The sequence below is a fragment of the Alligator mississippiensis genome, chromosome 13 (genome assembly GCF_030867095.1).
Source record: "Alligator mississippiensis isolate rAllMis1 chromosome 13, rAllMis1, whole genome shotgun sequence".
In the NCBI taxonomy this organism is placed as follows: domain Eukaryota; kingdom Metazoa; phylum Chordata; order Crocodylia; family Alligatoridae; genus Alligator; species Alligator mississippiensis.
In genome coordinates, this window is record NC_081836.1 from 27719357 (window position 1) to 27737974 (window position 18618).

The 18618-nt window shown below is 48.6% G+C and overlaps 1 protein-coding gene across 4 annotated transcripts in view; it reads left to right on the plus strand.

The window, feature by feature from the left end:
- The window catches only part of LOC102558012 (ankyrin repeat and fibronectin type-III domain-containing protein 1), a 607309-nt gene that overhangs the window by 93333 nt on the left and 495358 nt on the right, over positions 1-18618 (plus strand). The window contains exon 1 of one of the 4 annotated variants that reach the window (XM_059716939.1): positions 14672-14843. The exons of the other annotated variants lie outside the window; for them this stretch is intronic. The gene's annotated coding sequence lies outside the window, so the exon portion shown is untranslated. Of the gene's footprint in view, positions 1-14671; positions 14844-18618 lie in introns of those variants that run through there. 4 annotated transcript variants of the gene reach the window in all.

An 18618-nucleotide genomic window follows, 5' to 3' on the forward strand; every position in this document is an offset into this window, starting at 1 on the left:
CAGATGCCTCTGGGCAGGCCCCGCTGACAACAGCGCGGAGCTTGACTCGCTGGCAGCATGGAGCATTGCCTCGATCCACCCCCGCCACCAACCCACACATACATACACATGCCCTTTGCAGTCCTCTGACAGTCCCCAAGCCCTATCCCTCTAACCCCCCCAGCTATATGCTGGTCACTTGTGTGTTTGCATGCATGTGGCACCCTCTGCCTCCAGTCACCCTCCTCCCACTCTCCCCAGCCCCAAGCGGACCCTTGCAAGCTGGAAGGCTGCCAGCCTGCAAGGGGTAACCCATGGTTTCATCCTTCAGAGGGAAAATCTGTCTTTTTCCGCAGCAAATGGAAAACCCAAATCCCTGATCATCATTACCCTGTAGCTTTCCAGTTCTGAGCCGGGGTGCCTCAGTCTTACCTAGTAGTATTGCCAACTATTCCAGATATGAGCCAGTTCTCAACCCCCTAGTGCCCTTCACTCCTGACCTGCCATTTTGAAACTGGTTTATGTGCACTGAACTTATGTTCTGTCACAGGTTTAAACAGTTGCTGATCACTTAAACCGGTTTACGTGTAATGCCTGTCCCTAGCCTTTTAGAGTCCAGTCTGGCTTTCGCTAAGTTCCATTTAGTTTGTGAGCCTTTCAGAGTAGAAAAAACCCTCAAAAACCTTCCTCAGAAGTTTTTAGAGTAGAGTAGAAAAAACCCTCAAAAACCTTCCTTGAGTACCTGTCTGTTATTGCTACCACAATGCAAATATGACAATATTTATAATAAATAAGTGTCTGGGAATCTTCATGTGAACTTCAATGAGAGTTGGCCTGGGCCCATCTAGGAGAGAATTGTTTTATCACTAGGGGAGCTCCATAACAGACTACATACAGCTCCTCTGCTGTTGCCAGGCACATGCCGTGATCTGATTATTCACATAGTGAGGACCACCTCTTCTCCCAATATGGGGTCACTTTTGGTTGCACACAAAAAAAGAAAAGAAGTGTTATGTACTATTGTAGCTAGGAAGTTAAGTGCTTTGGAGTTAAAGGTGTTTTTATCAGCAAATTTTGCTGGGTGCATTTGCAGGGCTGTTTGTTGAATGAAGCAGTGTTGATTTACCTTTCTCCCTCCTGTTTATTGCACTTCATTACTCTGGAGGTATAACTGGGCCTCAGGAGGATTTTTGCTGCAGCTGCCCCTTTCCTTTTCTGTTTGTCTTTTTGTCTTTTAATGGAGCTGGAGCTCTTAAGCCCATTATCTTTTAATATGTTAATCTGCACATTAGGTGAGTAGCCTGAATCTATCTGCTCCAAGATGTGACATTCAGTATAGAAAATAGATGCGATTCTGCAGTTGCTGAGTAAAGAAAGGTATAGAGATTCATGTTTCTGTTTCTTGTTCTTTATGGGGACAGTGGGCAGGACTGGCACTTGCCATGGTCCTTAACAGTCTACAGTGAAGTTTTCAGGAGCTGGAGTTTCATGAGGAGGCCCTGCTGGTTCCTGCATTTGTCTTTGGGAAATTAACAGTCTTGTTAATTGATTAAGCAAATGTGCATTTCTGCCATTTGACTGATGATTCCATTTCCCAGCAAGAAAAAATATATGACTACTTTTTAAGGATAGATCTTGAAGTTGACAGATGAGATTTCGGATACATAATTCTTGTTAGTGCTAATGAGAGCTGGGAAGTGATGGGCTCTGCCCCTTGTGATGATGCTAACCTCCATAAGATGCATGTGAGATCAGATAAATGACTAGATAAAATTGGCATTTTGGGATTCCCTATATATCCTTTGGCAAGTGAAATCAATGCTGGATTTAGTCTAGGTGGAAATCAAAGCAAAAATAATTCTGTCTGTGTCCCAGTGCACTGCACTTTCCTATCGGTCAATCGGAATGAAAAATCAGAAGGAACAGGTCAGATATTAGGATTGTGGAGACTGCTGGGCAAGGAAGTGTGTTTACTTTTCCACGCTCATGTTATCTGTGCAGGGCCAAGGGGGGTAAAAACTTGGCTTCGTCAGTAAATTAAGCGTCCCTGGCTCTGGAATCACACGGTGGTTGGGAAGTGGAATTAAAATGACATTCTTTTAACCACCACTTGCTTTAATCTGTTTGCAAGAATGGTGGTCTGCATCAGATGCAGGTAGATGAAGCTCCTCTGGGGACTTTGGTACTGCAGTCCCTCCTTTCTCATGCTGAAAAAGGGGCATAGTTCATGCCTTAAACAGGTTTAGAAGAGTAGATGCTGTTTCCTCAATGACCATGCTTCATGTTTAGTTAATTTCCTCTGCCCTGAGGACCTCAGTCTCCTCACTGCAACTCCCATGTACTGTCAGCATAGTTAACGGCATGTCTGTGTAGAATGGGAGAGAGTGGCTGACATGCAGGTTGGGGGCAGAATGGGATGCAGTTCTTGACACTGGTATCATTAGTAGCAGTAATGAAGTGGGGGAAAGGGTGTGCAGCCTTTATGCCCTCTCTGGGATAACACCCATTTGACTGAGGGTGCCCAATTTAGAAGGAAGTTTATTATTGCTTCAGTGCTCCCAGGGAGTCTGGTCAGACACCCACGATCTGTTCTTCCCAGTGAGTCTCTTGGGCACAGCAGGAATGGAAAGGAGCTATACTTGCATTTTCTTTTCTTTTTTAGAAAACAGTTACTGAGAGTGTTGGCTTGTGAGCGGAAATGGGATCTTTGAAGTTGAGGCTCCCCCTCTGTACTCATCAGGAAATGCATGCTTCATGTACACCCGACTGGGGCAGTTGTAGACAAAGAGTTTCTTGATATTTTTTTTTATCTTCTTTTGCCTAGGGGCAAGGGAACTTCTTGCTGGTATGTGGGAGTCTTGCCTATAGACCAGCTCTGCACTGGCAGAGCAGAGCTGTTAGCAAACTTTTTGTCCTGTGGGTGTATCTCTTAATTTTCAGTTTTCCTGTTGGGATCTTGGGTGAGGGAACTCACTGTTGCTGTTCACTGAATATTGGTAATAGTGATTGGGAGTTGCTGTGCAAGCACTTCAGGCTCTGGCCGGTACTTTTCATCGGAGAGGACGAACAGCCTTGTGATGAAGGTAATGGAGTCACATTTGGGATGTGTGCGTTCAGTCACTGGTTCTTGGACACGCCTTGGTAAGTAATTTTTGGGCTGCAGTTTCCTATGTGTAAAGCTGGTATTAAATTTTGCCTCTCCCCCCTTGTCTGAAGAATGAATTGTTTACTTTGTTCATGGAGTCTTATGAGGAGAGTCTTGTGGTTGGAGGTGGGTTTCTTCTAGGAGGAAGCGCTCATGCCAGTTTTATTTTCCTTCCATTTCATTGTTTGTTGGGTGGAACTCCTGGCATTGCTGAGAATAACATACTTGGTGGTGTTTGAACAGACTGAGTTACAGCTACTACAGTAGTCTCGGGATACCTGTTTCAGAGGGAACAACTGGAAATAGGCCCCTTTCAACATTTGTAATGAATAATTTTTGGTGATTTTTTTTTTTTCCCCTTCCCCTCTACCCACTAGTATAATTTTTTGTTTTAATTCATTTTTGAAGTTCTTCCTCTCTCCTTGCCCAGCTCTGTAGCCTGTATGCTAAGAAATCATGGATCAAGTTTAAGTTCCCGCTCTTCAGCCTAAAAGGCATGTCGTCATGATCAATGACTAGGAGAATGGCAGGCTGAAATGCTCCCTGCTTTGCCACATTTGCTGCTTTTGTTCCTAAATTTCACATTAGTTTAATGTGACTTCTCTTGGGTTAACAGAATTCCCTCCCCTCTCATCTTGACATCTAAGAACAATTGCAGACCTGAAGGCTGTTCCAGATGTTTTCCTCAGGGTTTCCTTCTCTGTCTGTGTTCTAGGCTAACTACACTTACTCCTAACCCTTCTCTGCATCTCTATACCTCAGTGTTGTTATTTGGGGTCTTATTTTTCCTCCTGTTGCTCTTTCCATGCTGGGCAAGCCATGGATTGTTCTGTTCTGCAGAGGACATTGCTAAGTCAGTTAATTTGCCCAGTGGGCAAGTAGACCAAGAACATCATGGGAGTGTTATATGTGCAACCCTTACAAAGTTCTTACAGGGAGCTGGGGGGTATGTGTCTTTTTTTTTTTTTCCTTTTTTTTTTAAGATGTCTTGGGACTCAGGGACCCCAGGATAAGCAAGAGGGCTCCCCAATCCTGGGGTCCTGGTGCCCCAGGACTTCTAAAAGCTGCACATGCAGCTAGGCAGTCCTGTGGCAGCCCTGGTCAGCCCCAGCCTTGCATAGTCCACGGTCTGGAACTGCATCTGGGACTGTCCAAGCTGGGGCTGACAATTGGCTGATTATTAGACCTGTCTCTGTGACAGCCTAGGTCTCCTGCTGGACCTGGTGCTGTCTAGGTCAGGGTTGGGGGGCAGGCCTGGGTCCAAGACAGCCATCTCCTCCCCAATCTGCAGGAGGCACAATGGTTGAAATTAGGCATAAATTCCTCTGATCCCAATCATGCCACTGTTTTGACATCTGCCACAGGCTTTAGGTCCTCCCTCAGTGGTGTGCCTGCATGTGTGAATGCATTCCTCACAGATGGCCCTCCATTAACTGTTTCCTTTCTAAGCACAGGGACTTTTAAAGTGTTGTAGTCCTTTTGTTCCTCTGGTTCTCAGCATGGCCAATAAATCGCTGCGTATCTGGGCCCGTATCCAGTTTATATGGAGATGTCTTTTCTGAAGTCACTGTCTCTCTTTCCTCCTTGCTTTTTCATAGCTTGCTGTGGGAAGGGATTTTAATGATGTTGCCTACAGGGGACTAGACTTATTGATCCAGGAGGTATTTTCTAGACTGGGTTTCTAAATGAATCAAACACATTTGTACAGTGAGAATTCCAATAACCATTGTTATTACATGGCAACTATTATTCATAAATTATCACTGAGCAGCTCTACATCCTTCATGGTGTGGATCATATCTTGCTATGGAGCCTCTCATGGATGTATCTTCTGTTCACCATCACCTGGCATCACTTCCATTCACAGGTAAAGGGTTTGTCCCCCCTCCTATTTGTTATTGCCTGAGGACACTTTCATTCCTCTTTTCCACTGCATGGTCTCACATATGGTTGTACAGTATCACTGTGGCAATTGGTTGCTTAAATGGAAAAGTGATATACAGAATTGTTTAGTATCTAGTTGCAGAGGAGAATGGGCACAGTGGAGCCTGCTGCATCACCTTGGACTACAGGGGAACCGTTGCTCTAAAGAGATGACCTTGGATGGTAGTTCAGATCTATTTGTCTTATATACTTGGATGGAAAGTTATGCCAATTTTTGCCAGATGTTTCATCATGGGACAGCTACAACAGTTTCTACCTCTCTTGCAGTTTCCTGTTTACATTTGAAAAAAGCAGTATTTTTTTGCTTCCTTCTTGTAATGGTGCAGAAAAGATTATTCCTAAGGATACTGTTTCAATTATGAATTCAGAAGAACAGTTAAAAAAATTAAAACCTCATTTACATGGTCATGGTCTCATTTATATTTGCTTTAAGAGATTTTCTGGAGCAGTTTGAGTTGTATGTGTAAACCTGGTGTACCAGAGTGTGCACTCCCCACTCCAATAGAAGGGGATGGTCAGCGGGGCATACGTGCTGGAGATGGAAACTGCAGTTTGCTTGCAGTTTCCCTTTCTCTGGTGTCTATATAGAGCAAGACTAGGACACAGTAGCTTAACTATATACATGGTTTATTCAGGTGCAGAATAAAAGAGGAAGGGATAGAATAGCTGGATAGGTGATCAAGATAAATATTTACATATAATATATTCAAGTCAGCAAATAACAGAACAGGTAAATATAGCAATCCCCAAGACCCATAAGAGAAACCTCGCCCATGGATCCCCAGAGAGTAAGTATGTCCCAACAATCGATGGCTAAGCACCCCAAAATATACAGCACAACAAACAGTCAATAAACACTCCAAAATATATAGCAATTCCGAATACCCTCCTTCTCTAGAGGAGTCTCTTTTTCTCTAGCATAAACCCCCTCTGATTTGAGCTATCCACGGTGTCCCTCCCCAGTGGGAAACCCTTACCCTAAAAGCTCACACTTCCCGGCTAGTAGGGGTCCAGCAAGGGTTCCTGGTGTTTCTTCTCCAGTTAAGCAAATGGCTCCTGCAACTGGTGCTCTGTCTGCATGGCTCGTTCACATGACTGGATGGCTCGGGGTCACCTCATGTGTGCCCAGCACCAGGGCTCCAATACAGGCCTGCTGTGCTCCAGAACCTGTGCTGCCCACAGGCCCTCGTGCCCAGCAGTGGGGAATGGGCATGAACTGCCCCCTGCCCCCTCCAGGGGCCCTTGTCCCGTCAATGACTCGCTGGTGCTGGCCTCGTGCCAGGGTTGAAGACCCAAGCCACCTCGAGTGGCTCCCAAGGTCCTGGTCCCTCTTGGACCCTCTGGGCAGCGATGCCTGTGCCAGCTTGCTGTGTTCTTACAGCAAGGGGTTGGGGACACGGTTGCCTGCTGCTCCCGTTCAATGGCAGAGTCTTCGGGCTCTTCAGGGCAACTGGAAATGCCCCTTGGGTAGCTGTTCCCCAGCTTTTCCTCAGCCCCAGCTTCTTCTTTCTTCTCTGTCCCTTGTTGTCTCCTTTGCGTGGTGTAGACGCAGCTTTTTATATACCATTTTTGGGCTCTGCCACAAGATCAAAGACTGGCCAATTGGGGGGAGGTGGAGCACGGTCTTCAATTAGGTCTGCTCCTCACCTCACCCTGACGTAGGAGCAGGGCAGACTCCTCCCGAGGCTCCTCCCCTGCTGGTCTCTGATTGGTGGGTTTGCCCCACCAATAGCTTGGCAATTCTCTAAGCCCGAGGAACGGGGTGAAGATAGACAAGCTCACTACGTATGTATGAAACACTTGTCACACTACTGTTTTTTAAGGCCACATGTCTGTAAAGAACTTAAAGGTCACATCCACATGAGCGTGGACATTGGGTTCCCCAGAGACAACTAGCAGTAGGACAACTTGTGCCACTGCTACTTGTCCCCGGGGAATGCCTATGCCACGTGTCCTCTGGCATGTGGTAGGTTACCCCAGGTGAGGTAGAAGAGGCTGGGGCCAGCACTGGGCTAGCCCCAGCAGCTTAACCTGGGGTCCTGGGGGCCTGGTGCTGCAGCAGTGGCGATTCTGCTGTTCAGAGCCTGGCCGGCAGCTGGAACATGGCTCCAGCTGGCCAGGCTCTGGTTCTGAGTGGCTCATGCTGTCCCCACGTGCACTGCTCTGCTATTTATTTATTTTTTGCGCAGGTTTTTTTGACTCCTGGCTATCCAGGGATCAAAACCCTCCAGCACTGCTCCCTTGCAATGTGGAGAACTCCTGAATGTGCCATATGTGGCGCTGCAGATGTGTCTGTGGCACCACATACCACATGACTGCGCTCGCCTGGATGTGGCCAAGTGGCTAATTTTAAACCTGACATTTTGAGGCAGAGTATCCTTGCTGACCAAGTTTAAAAGAAACTGATTACTGATTAGTAATGAGCAAATTCAGAATTATTTGAAGCTGTGGCGAGACTATCTTCTAGAGAAAAAAAATTGCTGCATTCAAGAATTAGTGTAACTGCTGATCTGCGTTGGGCTAAACAGTGGAGTTTGCATTTCTTGTCTTTGGTACACATTTATGTTTCTGGTAAGGGTGCTTGCTATCTCTCTTCAGCCAGCAGCCAAAAGGAGTATCTTCTCCTTATGCAAAACAGCCACCCCAGGGAGTCCAAAACTTTGCTAATACTCATGTGACTATGGTTGTACTTCTTCAGGGAGGCAATGTCTGCAGGTACAAATTTAAACAAGTTAATGGCCTTTTCAAATAATGGACAAAGCTGCTGGGTGCCTGTGCTTAATGCAGATCACTGGGCACTCTGCTGAAGAGCTGAAGGCAGTGGCTCAAACATATCATGATTGTGTTCTATTTAAGCGTGTACATTTCAAGTAATTGTACTGAAGCATTTCATCCCTTTCTGTGGAGTTCTTGGAGGTGGCGCTTGTGAGGAACAGCTTTTTGAATTCTAGTGAGAGTTGTTCCATTTGAGGTTTATCTTCCTCTTGGGTCAATATGTGAAGCAAGAGTGCAATGACAGATAATGATAGCTCTTTCAAAGGTCTCTGGGTGCTCTAGTGACCTACAGTGCCACTTTACATTTTTGCTTTGGACATTTCATTCAAGAAAAGGGAACATGGGGATTTCTGATTCACAGGATGAGCCCTTAGTCTTACAGCATTATCTCAGAGAAGTGTGAGAGACGAGGTAGCTGAGTGGGGCACAATGGTTCTCCCCTCTCCAGCACTCATGCAAGTGATAGCTCCCAGTGTTACATCTGGGATAGTTTGTAACAACAAACCTATGACTGGTATTTCTCTGGGGATGCTTTGGGCTAGGGACAGACATTCAAAAATCCAGAGCCTGAATTGCTTCAGCCTTTGCAGATTAGTCTAACCTGCCTAGGCTGAACCAGTTTGTAACAGGAAAAACAATCACTGTGGACTGAGGCAATGCAGGCACATGCCTGCAGTTGCTCAGGCCAGGCACTGGGGTGGGGTGCTAGAGCAGGCTCTCGGCTGCAGGAAAGCTGTGGAGGGAAGCATAGCCATTCCATGCTGAACTGGCCAGGGAAGAGTTTAATTCCCCCTCTCTATCCCATTGGCAGGGACCTGAGCCAGATCTGCCAGGCTCCCCCCTCACTGCTGCAGCATTGGGCACACCGGCCCATGAGGCAGAAGGGGGCAGGGAGGAGAGTTAGTCTTCCTGCTACCAAGCCTGGTTTGCCCACCCTCGCTGCTGTGCTTCCTTCCCTTCTCCGGGGGACCTGCCTAGCTGTGCCCCTGCTCCGCTGCTGCAGCAGTAGGGGGGAGGACCCTTGTTGGGGAGTCTATTCCAGGTCTTGGGGACTTGGACAGTAAAGAAATTTTTTCTTATGTCCACCCTAAAATGGTCTTGTAGGTGTTTATGACAGTTTGTCCTTGTTTTTCCTTGGGGTGCTCTGGTGAACAGACTTTCTCCCAGATCCTGATGCACACCCCTTGTGTACTTATAAGTAGTCACCAGGTCCCCACTGAGCCTGCGGTTTTCCAGACTGAAGAGTCCCATGGCTCTCAGCCTCTCATCATAAGGCTTATTCTCTGATCATGCACGTGGCTCTCCTCTGGACTCTCTCAAGCTTCAATTCAACATCCTTCTTGAATTGCGGAGCCCAGAACTGGATGCACTACTCCAGCTGCGGCCTCACGAAGGCCGAGTACAGCAGGAGGATGACATCCTGAGATTTACTTGAGAAGCATCTATAGATGCAAGCCAGGGTTTTGTTTGCTTTACCAGCTGCAACATCGTATTGGTGGCTCATGTTCTTCTTGTGGTCAATCATGACCCCCAAGTCTCTTTCAGCAGTGGTGCTAGCGAGCGTAGCGCTGCCGAGCCTCTAAGTATGCCTCAGGGGGTTTTTCCCGAGGTGGAGTACCTTGCATTTATCAGTATTGAACATCATCAGATTTGTGTCCGCCCACTTACTAAGCTTATCCAAGTCAGCCTGGATCACTAGCCTGTCCACAGGTGTGGACACTATGCCCCAAAATTAAGGTCATCGGCAAACTTAGCTGGTGCACTTCTGGCACCAATGTTCACGTGGTTGATAAAGATGTCTAAGAGAACTGGTACAAGGACAGAGCCTTAGGGGATGCCACTGTTTATGGAGCGCCGTAGTGACTCACTGCCATCAACCACTACTCTCTGGGTCTGATCTCGGAGCCAATTTCCCAGCCGGGCTGTGGTGTAGCTGAGGCCACATTTGGCCAATTTTTCCATGAGGAGGTCATGGGAGACCAGATCAAAAGCTTTTTTGAAGTCCAGGTCCAGGTATATGACAAGCCTCCTCCTGCTCAGAGGGGGCTTGCCCCAAACACAGAGCAGCCGTCAGCATTGCATCGGGGTCTGCCCGGCCTGGCTGCAGCTGCCGGTCTTGTGCTCTGGACCAGTGTCTGAATAAGCTGCCTCCTGCTGTGAGGGGCCTGGCATAAGTACAGAGGAGTAGTGGCAGCTGGGTCAGTCAGACCATGCTGCAGTGCCAGCAACAGCTCTGTGCTTGGGGCAGGCCCCCTCCAGGCAGGAGGAGGCTTATTCAGATGCTGGCCGGTGGCACCGCATCAGGGTCTACCTGGCCTGGCCACAGCCATCTCTGGGCCTGTGGTCACGGTTAGTGGCTGAATAAGCTGCCTCCTGCCCAGAGGGGGCTTGCCTCAAGCACAGACCGAGTGGTGGGGGCCGGACCCTGCTCCTGCCCAGCAGCTCGAGTGGTGAGTGAGTGATGGTGATGGGCAGCAGCCTGTCACCACTTCCTGGAGCGGGAGCCTCTTCCCAGCAGGGGCCACTCTGTGGGGTCGGCAGTGCTGCAGGGGGCTTTCAGGGCTCTAGCCCACTCTGGGCCTGGGTGCTGCCGTAACTCTGCTGGCCCCACAGTGCAGCATCCCCTCCAGGAAGGGGCTCGCTCCCCCACATTATGACAGGGGCTGCTGCCCCAACAAGGGCCCTGCCCCTTCCTGTTGCAGCGGCAGGGCAGGGGCATGGCCAGGCAGGTCCCCTAGGAGGGGGAAGGGAGCGCGGCAGCGAGGGTAGGCACACCAGGCTCAGTAGAAGGAAGATTAACTCTCCTGCTTGTTCCCCTCTGTCTCAAGGGCTGTTGTGCCCGCTGCTGCAGCAGTGAGGGAGGAGTGCCTGGCAGACCTGGCCGGGGTCCCTGCCGATGGGATAGAGAGGGGGAATTAAACCCCTCCCTGGCCAGACCCCTGCCCTGGCTGGGGAATAGAGGGGAGGGGCCAGCCTGGCTGGGCTGGAGCACAGAGCCCAACCCAGAGAGCATGCTGGGATGCTTGAGGTCTCTGGTTTATCTTTGTCCCAGACCCCTTGCTGGTTTGACATTACATAAAGCAGTTTGAGCCAAATCAGTTAAGTCTGATACTACATTCAACCACGTTTATCTCAAAATGGTTTCAGCCATTTTCAGACTGGTTTATATGCACTGAATGTCTGCTGTTACAGGTTTAAACCAGTTTCTGATCACTTAAACTGTTTTATGTGTAATGTCTGTCCCTAGTCTTGATGCTGCTTGTAAAAGTCATGGTATACCTCCTCCTTTCAGCAGGAAGTTGAGTTTGCTTATCCCAGTGACTGAGACAAAATGATTGGAATGAAATCAGGTCTAGTTTGTCTTTGTGGTTTGTTTCACCATGAAGAGAACTGAATAGTATAGAGTCATGGAAAGTTAGGGTTGGAAGGGACCTCAGGAGGTCATCTAGTCCCACCCTCTGCTCCAAGCAGGTCCATCCTCAACTAGATCATTCCAGCCAGGGGTTTTGTCAAGCCGGGTCTTAAAAACCCCTCTAGGTGGTGAATGGAGATTCCACCACCTCTCTAGGTAACCTGTTTCAGTGCTTCACCACCCTCCCAGCGAGAGAAGTTTTTCCTAATATCCAACCTAAATTTCCCTTGCTGCAACTTGAGACCATTGCTCCTTGTTCCTCATCCACCACTGAAAATAGTTTAGCTTCATCCTCTTTGGAGCCACCCTTCAGATGGTTGAAGGCAGCTATCAAATACCCTCTCAGTCTTCTCTTATCCAGACTAAATAAGCCCAGTTTGTCATCCTGTCCTCATAAGTTATGTGCCCCATCCTCCTAACCATTTTTATTACTCTCTGCTGGACTCTCTCCAGTTTGACCACATCCTTTCTGTAGTGGGGGGCCCAAAACTGGACACAATGCTCCCAGGGCCAACCCACAATTTTTGGGCCCCCTGAAAGATATAGTTTTGGCACCCCTTGATCCATTGAAAAATCAAAATTGTGGTAATTGTGGTATAAACTCACTGAAATAAAATAGGGCCAGGCTGCACTGTGGGGGGCACGGGGTGGGGGCAGCACGTGCTGGGGACGCCTGGGTTCCCTCCCTGGGGCTGGGACTGGGCTGGGGTGGGAGCAGAGCTGGGAACTCCTCCCGCGCTTGACTGGGAAGGGGCTCCCTGCCTGCCTGCATCGAGTCCTTTAAACATGGCATGGGGGGTGAGCAGGGCACTTCCCTTTGGCTGTGGGGCCCCCTGCAGCCACAGGTTCACAGGATAGGATGAGCTGACCCTGAGTACTCCAGATGTGGCCTCACCAGTGCCAAATAGCGAGGAATAATTGCTTCCCTCGATCTGCTAGCAGTGTTACTACTAATGCAGCCCACCCAGTATGCCCTTAGCTTTCTTGGCAACAAGGGCACACTGTTGGCTCATATTTAGCTTATTGTCCACTGTAACCCCCAGGTCCTTTTCTGCAGAGCTGCTGCATAGCCATTCGATCTCCAGCCTGTACTGATGCATGGGAATATTTTGTCACAAATGCAGGACTTTACACTTGTCCTTATGAACCTCATGGCACTTGTCCTCATTTGGTCCAATACTCCAATTTGTCTAGGTCTCTCTGCATTTTAGCCTTACCCTCTAGTGTATATACTTCTTCCCCCCAGTTTGGTGTTATCTGCAAACTTGCTGAGGGTGCACTTCATCCCATCTTCCACGTTATTGATGAAGACATTGAACAAAAGCGGCCCTGGGACCAATCCCTTGGGGCACGTCACTTGTTACCAGCTGCCAGCTAGACATCAAGCCATTGATTACAACCCTTTGAGCTGGATGCTTCAACCAGTTTTCTATCCACCTTTACAGTCCATTCATTCAACCTCTACTACTTTTGCTTGCTTGCAAGGATGTTGTGGGAGACTATTAAAAGTCTTGCTAAAGTCTAGCTATATCATATTTGCTGCTCAAAACAGACAGGAACTCTAACTGAACCCCAAATATTTTTTTTTTAATAAGTGTTCTGTATCTGCATCTCTGCACAGCTTCTGTAGCGATTGCACCTGGCAAAAAGGCTGGTACTGTATATATCATGTTTTTGTGTTGCTGTTCTTCTAACAAAGACATACAAGGCTCTTGTGGTAGCATTTATGTGCAATTTCAGTTCGGTCCTAGACTTCCTGTGTAAGCTTGACCAAGTCACTTGGCTTTCTCTTTGTTTTTAATGATCCTGAATTATCTCATTGCATTGGGAGGTTGAATTAATTTATGCTGGAAACATGCTTTGAGACATCTGTGAAATCTATGTGCTGATGGAAGGAGCTAGAAAATTGGAATGCAATACCTGTGCTTTATTTATATCTAAATCTGTATTTATCTCTACAACTTGTGGCATCTGATCAGGATTGGCAGGAAAGAAAACCTAATGGGGAAATTTGGATGGAGGATGGTGGCTGCCCCATGCTGCTGTGGTATCTGTTGCTGTAGGCAGGTTGTGAGAGGGGGATTGCGAGAGTGAGTATCTGAGGGGTTAGAGCAGGGTGGAAGAGTTTGGGGACTGTAGGAGGGGAGAATGCTATTCCTCTCTCCCAAATATCCTTCATTCCCGAGCCTTTATCTGAAACTCGTTCCTTTGACAAATACAACTTAAACTCTTCAAAGCTTGCCAGTTAGTCCTCTGCTTCTGCTTCACTCCCCATTCAGAAATTCCCTCTTTTTGCCACAGGGGAGATGCTTAGACAAGCCTTTAATGTTTACAGTGCAAGTGTAATGCATTGATTCCAGAAGTAGCTGTAGTAATTAACATGTGGACAGAGACCGTTATGAAGGAGGAGACATTTTTTCCCTTTGACAGCAAGCTGGTAAGAGAATGAAAATGGCATTTAAAGATTATCCTATGAAGGGAAAATATTATAAGGTCTTTTATTTTTTTCATTATAGTGTTGAAAAATATCCTTTTTTAAAATGAGCTTATTTTTATTGGAAACTTCAGTCTTCTTTTTTGATGTGTGCTTTTTTCTGCATTACTGGTGGACTAGTGACCTTACAAGGGACTAAAAATAGAACAATTAAGAAGAGAAAAGCCTTTTAAACAATGCAACTAAAGATTTAAGAGCAAAGTAGAAACCTTGTATTCACATGAAGAGTTATTCATTTTAGTAGTCCCATTGACTTCAAGGAGATGGTTTAGGTGAGTTAACTGCTTCCCACCATGGCTGATAGTTTTACAATCTGCATATTAGGTTTTTTTGGTCTTTTTCTATTGAGGGCTGTTTAGTCTCTAAAGAACGTTTTGGGGAAAAGCTTTCTTCATTAAAAATCTACCACCTCTGTTCTTTCACTCAAAAGTAAAGATGGGTTCTGCTTCATTTTTATTGTCTTCCACCAGATCTAGGAAAGAGAGATCTCATTGTTCCTGATATATTAAAATTTAAAAACAAAAGGAAGAGGAAAAGATTTTTGTAAAAATGAAATGAACTCCAAACTCATTCTAGCGTTCTCTGTAATTAATAATAATATCAGTCTGAAAGAGCCTTGAAGGGGCCCACATGCCATTTTTCTTCTTCCACAGGTCCCTTTAGGGTAAATTATGAAGCATCAGTAGCTACTTTTCAAACTTCATTTTCCACCATATGATTTGTTCAAATTATTATCATCTTGGGTAATGACCCGAAATTTTTGTCCAGCACTTAATGACGAGTCCCATTAGCTGCATCATAAAGAAGCATCATTCTAGCATCTTTCTCAGACCCCTTGAATAGAATCTGGAATATTTGCTTCTGCTTGCTGATCATACTTTCTTCCACAGTGTTTTCCAAGAGAACAAGTTTGGCCATATGTTTGTGCAGACTGTGGTTGAAACAGCAGGAGAAGGTCTCCAATCCATAGTCAGTCTGAAAGAAGATAAATGAAGGTTTGCAAGGGAATATATTTCCCTGTTACCTTGTGCATCAACAGAAAAGGATACAGGCAAAGTCCTGGTCAACAAGAAGAACAGATTCTAAAATAGAAGGTATGACTCTGGAATAGTTATGGACAGCCTTTGTTTTGTACTTCTGTTGCCTTAATTGAGCAAATGCATCTTTTGCCAGCTCTCTTCTTTTGCTGTGCTTCTTTAAGGAAAACAAATCTGCCCTGGATAAGTTCTTGGAGCTACAAAAAGTTTCAAAGTGAAAATAGTAAGGTTCTCTTATCCCTGCTTCTCCCCATCTGAAATTTATAGTTCCATGACACTGAAAGACATGCAGCCTCTTTTTTCAGATGCACTGTTTTGTAATGCACAGAAAAATTGGTCATTTGAATGACACACGAAAAAAACCTTAATAGTAAATTATTGCCTTTTTCTTTCAATAACAATATTTTCCTTTAGTTACAGCTATTATTCCTAACACAGCAAAAGCTTTCATTTGAAGGCTTCGCTGCTGCTAGCCTTTCTGCCCTAAACATTTCTGTGTTTCCTCCGGTGATGGGACTTCATTGAGAATAGCAGTAGTTTAAGCACTTATGAAGCCATGGTGGCTTCTGGCATTTTAATCCCTGTGGCATGTAGGTAAGTACCTAGCCGGGTTAAAGCAGTGGTTCAAATTATTGTGTTGAGTTACTACTCTGGTGGAGCTATGAAGAGAAGTGGAAGGTCAAGTGAAGAGCTAGTATAGAGATCAAGTAGATTCCTACTTTCCTTTCTCTAGTACAGTGGGAATCACTGAAAATCTCTCCAGAGTTCAAAGGATAGCTGCTTCTATCCTTTGAAATCAGGCAATCAGAAGCAGCTCATGTATTCCTAGATAAACTAGCACCTTATGCTTCTTTTCTACAAAAAAAGCATCAGCCCACAGAGAGGATGGGAGTTTCAAGATCTTCAGTGTATGTGTAAACAACTAAGAATCTCTCTGAGTGCAGCATACTTCAGCTGTCGAGCACATCAGTCTATGGTGCTGTCACTATTGCAGCATTGCAGTTCCTGGAAGAGCTTGTTCCTTCTTTCTTTGAGGAGTAGAGTCCCTTGCTGGAGGCCAAGTCTCCCCTGATTGTATGCTATTTTGACTTCCTTGGGGTGATCTTACCCTCATTTACATTTTTATTTTCTCTCACTGTTCACAGCCAATTACTTCTCATTAACGAGAGACTGGCAGATATTCTTCAAGAAAGGAAGGAAGGACTTTTGACTTTTTAACTACTTTATTTCAGGGAAGGTCAGGTACAGAAAGCAAAAAAAACCCATCAAACCACACCAAAGAGAAACCAGTCCAGTACATTAAAAACATCACCCCGTGACAAACACCTTCGCAGTAGTACACGTTGTACCTAGGATGCCATTATAGCCCTCGAGAAACGAACAGTTCCACCCTTCCCTGTCCTGTAGCACACGTGCAAAAACCTTCAGCATCTCACCCCGAGAAAAACAAAAAGCAGCCTGGTGAGGGCCCAGGGCACGGCACAAGCCGGAAGCTACAGTCCACCACCACGCCAACCCGGTCGCCCAGGCCGATCAAGACATCAGAGCACGTATTTGAGGCAGCCATCCTCCATGTGGCACAGCGCTCCCTCAAGGGCCCAGAGTGCCTCAAAGGCGTGCAGCCCCCACCGGAGCACAGCGTGCTCAAACTCCAGCGAGAGGCGCACCCGCACTAGGAGGCTGAAGAGCCGCGGGGCATTGTCTGAGCCGGTGCCAGCAAGCCAGTTACGGCGGCTCTTGAGGACGGCCATCTTGGCCTGGCCAAGCAAGAAGTTGGCCAGGTAGATGGCGCCCCGCTCGGCCGCCCGGTACAGGTAGGAGCACATGTAGGTGGTCTCCGAGAGGCCTAGCGCCTGCAGCGTCGGCTCAAGGGTGACAAAGAGCGGCCGCAGGTGGGGATAGTCCAGGAAGGCGTGAAAGAGATCGTCCTCCATGCCCCCAGGGCAGAAGGGGCAGGCTGTTGAGGCGGCTGGGTCCAAGTGAGACGCAAATGTGCCAGTGGCTAGGATGCCGTGCAGCAACCACCACTGCAGGTCACCAGTCTTCTTGGCAGTCGGGGGCTTATACAATGTGCACCACACTGGGTGGGCCGGTGGGGAAGCCGGTGGCCCCAGGCGCTGTCGCCATGGTGTATAGGGGCAGCCCACCAAAACCTGAGCGTGGCAGATGCAAACCACCCAGGCATACAAGCTTCTACACGGTAGAGAAGCAAAGGGACAACCCGTGTCACTATCGGGAGGCATGGGGAGCCGCAACAGAGTGCCTAGCCCACCGGCCAACTCTGTGGCCACAGCTGGGGTGACCGGCAGCAGAGGGAAAGCTTCGCTCGCGGCATCTGTGGCCCGCGGGATCTGGCGTGCCCGGAGATGTTTGTCCAAGGCGGCCGCCAGCGGGAGGGCGGCGCGGATGTCACGGAGGAGATGACTCATGGTGCGGACGGAGCGCACGCCCAGCCGTGCGGCCAGCGCCTCGGGCAAGAGCCAGGCTGACCGAGCGGGGTCAAGGAGATGGTGCAGGTGGAGGACACGCACCTGGATGAGGGTGGCTGTGAGGCTGGCAGAGGCCAGGCTTGGCACAGAGCACGACAGGGCTGAGTTGTGCACCAGAGGCTCCCTCAGCAGTTGTGGGAAACACAGGGTCCGGGCTGGAGGTGGAAAGTGGCCTGCCAGGTTCGTACCACGCTGCGGTAAAAGGCCAGAAGCACCGCCCAGTTCAGGAGCGTGGGGGTCAGCAGAAAGAGCTCCCGGTCAAAGCTAAGGGTGCCGACCCTCTGCAGGAACTGGCACGCTAGTTGTTGCCAGGGCAGGTGCTCCTTGCTGTAAAGCAGTTGCTGAAGGGCTTGCAGGCGGAAGGCTGCCACCCTGCTCGCCAGGTCAACCAGACCCTGGCCCCCTCAGCGACAGGTAGGTGAAGGACGGCTCGCGGGAGCCAGTGGCGCCCATCCCAGAAGAAGTCTACCAGGATGTGCTGGAGTCTCTCAAGTAGATCAGGTGGGGGGTCGAGCGTGGCGCACTGGTGCCACGAGGTCGCTGCTGCCAGGTTGTTGATGACGAGGACGCGCCCCCGGTAGGAAAGGCTGGGCAGGCGCCAGTGCCACCGCTGCAGGCGGGCCTCCACCCCCTCAAGGCCGTCCCAGTTGCGTGCCATGAAGGTCGGTGGCCCCAGGAACATGCCCAAGACCTTAAGGCCCTTGCGGCACCAGATGAGGCCCCCCGGCAAATCCAGGGGGGGCGTGCTAGTCCATGCGCCAAGCAGCAGAATATCATTCTTGGCCCAGTTAATGCAGGCGGAGGAGGCGCGCTCATAGGCACGCTGGCAATCTGCCAGGGCCCGCATGTCTTCCTGGGTGTTGAGGAAGATGGTGACGTCATCCACGTGTGCCGACAGCCAGAGAGGAGGGCCAATGGACGGGCCCGTGGCCAATGGCAGGGCCACACCACTCAGGCGGCGCTGCAGTGCGTGTAGCAGTGGCTCAATGGCCAGGGCGTAGAGCACGCCCGACAATGGACACCCCTGACGAATGCCCCTGTGTGCGGGGAATGGAGCGCAAAGCGCACCGTTCACCTTGAGCAGGCTGGAAGTGTCTTCGTACAAAACCCGGAGGGCCCCGGTGAAGAGGGGCCAAAACCAAAGGCCTCCGGAGTCTGGAAGAGATAGGCGTGGCCAACCCAGTCGAAGGCCTTCTCCTGGTCCAGAGAGATGAGGCCGACGTCGAGGCCAAAGGGTTCGCTAGCTGTGAGTAGGTCACGCAGCAGGAACAGGTCTTGAATGGTCCTGCCTGGCACACAGTAGTTCTGCTCGGGCCCAGTGAGAGAGGCCATGACTGCACAGA